This window comes from Triticum aestivum, chromosome 7D, assembly GCF_018294505.1.
Source record: "Triticum aestivum cultivar Chinese Spring chromosome 7D, IWGSC CS RefSeq v2.1, whole genome shotgun sequence".
NCBI lineage: Eukaryota > Viridiplantae > Streptophyta > Magnoliopsida > Poales > Poaceae > Triticum > Triticum aestivum.
Window position 1 is genome coordinate 173,458,403 of NC_057814.1, and position 4,384 is coordinate 173,462,786.

Sequence of the window (4,384 nt, forward strand, 5' to 3'; positions counted from 1 at the left end):
AGACGGTCGATCCGGTGGCGGGCATCATTCTCTCCGACTCCCTCTTGGCGGCCAAGGCGGTCGCCGAGCGTCGGGTGATCAACAGGCGGCGGGGAGACGTGCCTTTCCCTGCGAGGGGGAGGAGGCGGACAGTCATCCCGTTGTTCCACTGCTCTCGGGAGGCCATCTTGGTCGCGCTCAATGGTGATGCGAGTCCGGCTGCGGCTGGTAGCCGGCTCCTTGTCTCTTCTTCCGCGGACACCACTAGTCGGCGTCCGAGATGTCGCGCCTTGATCTCGGCGTGGAGGCAGATCGTCATTTTGCCGGTGGGGCGCCTCAGTGCGGCAACCGGCCTCGTGCTGCTCAGCAGCCGCGTCGAGGAGCCGCTGGACGCGCTTCGCCATCTGGCGACGCTCTTCGCCCTCGAACTTGTCCAGCTCTTCTGCTGCCGCCTGGGCAGCTCGGATATTTTCCGTGGGCGAGGCGTAGACGGGGCGATCTCCACCGAACAGGTTGGCGATGGCCACGCCGCGCTGCTGGACCGTGCCAAGGCGGCGGGGCCCAGCGGGACCCGGCGTGCCGCCCACAGCACGGTCCATCTCGCGCCGGTAGGCTTCCGACAGGCGTCTCATGCTAGCCAACTTCTTGGCGCCCTCGACGAGCTGGATGCGGCGTGCTTCCAGCATCTCGGCGTCGCCGTCTTCTGTGATGGGCGCCGTCAGGTCTTGTAGTGCCGCGTCGAGCAGATCGTGAGCACCTCCACCGGAGTGCTCGCTGTGGCCGATGACAAGCACTTCCGTGACGGCGCTTTCGCCGCTCTCCGCGCAAGGAGGCCTCTCGTCGTAGACCACCACATTTGTGGGGAACGTGTCAAGCGAAGCAGTGTCGGAATCGACAAGCATCGGGTCGGTGGAGCCAATGGATTCTAAGTCCGCAGCGGGCTCGCCGGCTACGTGGAGCTGATCGAGGAGGCTGACAAGATGGCTCTCAGGGCCATCATTGCCCGCATCGGACACCGACTCGTCGGAGAGGCGAACCTCGCCAACAAGGTCGGCGAGGCAGCTCGCCGCGCAGGCGATCTCCGCGCCACGCAGCGCGTCGGCGCAGACTCTGTCTGGCATGCCGGGCTGGCTACGCTCGCCAGGAAGGAAAAGGGTTCCCGTCCAGAGCAGGTCTCCGGACGACGGTGCACCTCGCCCCACGGTGGGCGCCAAATGTCGGGGGTTGGGTGCGACATATGCCAATGGATGGCTTATCATGGTGGGAGCAAGTAGAACGTCGCCGGTGCCCGGAAGCGGGATGAGGCGTAGACACGAACGCCGGCGTACTTTACCCAGGTTTGGGGCTCTCCTAGGAGATAACACCCCTAGTCCTGCTCTGCGGGGTGTCTGCATGATCACAAGGGCACAAGTGAGTACAATGGTGCTCCTCGAGCTGTATGCTAGAGGTAGGAGAAGGCAAGGCTAGCTCTCTCCTTCCTCTATGGGCTGGTCTAGTTTTAACAGGTGGGGAACCCTTTGCATGGGTGCCCTGGGGGGTTTATATAGGCCTACCCCTAGGGGTACAATGGTAATCCGGCCGGGCGTAGGGCCCGGCCGTCAGTCTCTTCGGCCGCCGGCTTCTCCGCCGATTGCTGGGGCCCGCCGCCTGGTGGGCCCTGCCAACTGGTTGGGTACGGGGCCGACAGGCTGCCCCTGCCGCTCTCGGGTCTTGTCAGCTGCTGATCGCTGTAGCCGTGACTCTAATGACGTAGGCTTGGTCAGGGGACCGTGGCTACAGTTCCGCCGCCTGGCGGGCGATTACTGTAGCCACTCCGTGTCTCGTCTGGCTAATGGCGCGTGGGTCCCGAGGAAGGGGCGGGTCGACTGCTGGGGGCCGACCTCCATCGGGTCCGACTGGCGGGGCTCTTGCCGTCTTCCAGGCTCTCGCTGATTGGTGGGGCCCATCGTCCTTGGGCCGTACCGACAGGCCATCGTGGGAGCAGGACTCCGCCTGCTTGTGGTGATGTCAGGGATGGCGTGGCAACAGTGTCGCGCCGGGCGGAGATCTCCGCCGGTACGGTGCACTGTGGCCACGCTTGTCCCTGGACGGGGGGGGGGGATGGGCTACAATGTAGCCATTCCCCGTCTTGTCTTTCTTGATGAGGGCGCAGGCTTCGTTGGCGCCACGGGCCGACTGCTAGGGGCCGGCTTCTCTATAAGCCGCCAGCTAGGAGTCGGCTTGTGTTGGCGTCGCCGCCGGGACTCGGCCGTCTACGGGTAGCCGGCTATTCCTCCAGCCGGCCTCTAGAAGGCGGTCACTTCATCTTGGCCTTGAGGGGCGCAGCTAGCCCCGATGTCTTGAAAGGTTCTGGGCATCGGGTTGGCATACCCGTGGCCCATTACTCCGACACGGCGCCTCTGTGCCGGGCTATATCATGACGCAGTTCATATGAGTCTTGTCTGCTGTATTCGGCCCGGCCGCATTTGCTTTTAGTGTATCCGGCGTGACGGTCATCGTCCCCCGTTGGTGCGCGCCCCCGTGATCCGTAGATCGATCTTGCATGTTTTGCCTTGTTTTCCAATACGTCTCGCAGGTCCTGCGTGTTGCCCCGGGCCTTGGTATTTTTGTTTGAGTGGCGGCGGGGTGCGGGCTGGACTTCGGGCTGATATGCCTCTCTGTCTCGGCCTCGAGGTGGCCGATCTGCCGCATCATACGCTGGTGATGTATGTTTTAATGCTTCCTCCTCGAGTCGAGGTAGCAACCTGCGCTTTGGGTAACTCTTGGTTGGGCGCTCGAGTTCGTATTCCTCGGCTGCCAGGACTTCGGTCCATCTATCCACTAGCATATCTTGATCAGCTCGAAGCTGTTGTTGCTTTTTCTTCAAGCTGTTTGCCGTGGCTATAAGCCGGCGCTTGAAGCGTTCCTGCTCGACAGGATCCTCAGGCATGACAAATTCTTCGTCGCCGAGGCTCACTTCGTCTTCGGAGAGAGGCATGTAATTGTCATCCTCCGATTCTCCGTTTGCTGCCTGTTCCGGAGGGCTAGCTTGTTCATCCTCCCGCTCGAGGTCTGGCTGGAGGGGATTATCGTCGTCTTCGGCACTATCCAGAGCGTTATTGTCTCTGGTGCCGGTATCGTTGCTTTTGCTATGGCGAGACTTAGAGCAGCGCTACTGACGTCGGTGCTTGGGTTGCTTCTTGGAGGGATTATCCTCCGTTGTCTTGTCGCCATCTCCTTCTTTGGGGGTGTCCACCATGTATATGTCATACGATGAGGCGGCCGTCCAGCGCCCTATGGGCGGTGGTACTTGTTCGTCTCCTGCATCGTCGTCCATACCGTCGATGTATTCGGAGCCGAAGTCGAGCATGTCGGTTAAATCGTCGACAGTGGCTACTAAGTGGGTGGTGGGTGGGGCGCGAATTTCTTCGTCGTCCGCATCCCATTCTAGACGGACATAGTTCGGCCAAGGGTCTCCCGACAGAGAGAGAGACTTCAACGAGTTTAGTACGTCGCCAAAAGGCGAGTGCTGAAAGATATCCGCAGAGGTAAACTCCATGATCGGTGCCCAATCGGATTTGATGAGCACGGACACAAGCGGCTCGGAGTCCATGGCCGGGGACGAATCCAACGGTTCGGCAAAACGGGTCTCGTAGGAGGTAAGGTCAGTATTCGGCGCTATCGCCACTGAGTGTGCGGCCTCCGTGGCGGGGTCCATCCTCCCGTCCACAGATGGCGCAATTTGTTCCGGATTGAGGGCCGGAGTAGTTGCAGGTATGATCTCCCGCACACAGTCTGACGGCAGTGCTAAATCATGCTCGTCGTGATTGTGCGGCGCACCTGACATGGGCTCGAATCCGTCGAAGATCAAGTCTCCGTGGATGTCGGCAATATAGTTCAAGTTTCCGAACCTAACCTGATGGCCAGGGGCGTAGCTATCGATCTGCTCCATATGGCCAAGTGAGTTAGCCCGCAGTACGAAACCGCCGAATACGAAGATCTGTCTGGGGAGGAAAACCTCACCCTGGATCGCATCGTTGCCAATGATCAAAGGAGCCATCAAGCCTTATGGTGACAGCACAGTGGAACTCTCAATGAAAGCACCAATGTCGGTGTCAAAACCGGCGGATCTCAGGTAGGGGGTCCCGAACTGTGCGTCTAAGGCGGATGGTAACAGGAGGCGGGGGACACAATGTTTACCCAGGTTCGGTCCCTCTCGATGGAGGTAATACTCTACTTCCTGCTTGATTGATCGTGATGATATGAGTATTACAAGAGTTGATCTACCACGAGATCGTAGAGGCTAAACCCTAGAAGCTAGCCTATGGTATGATTGTTGTTGTCCTACGGACTAAACCCTCCGGTTTATATAGACACCGGAGGGGGCTAGGGTTACACAGAGTCAGTTACAAGGGAGGAGATCTAC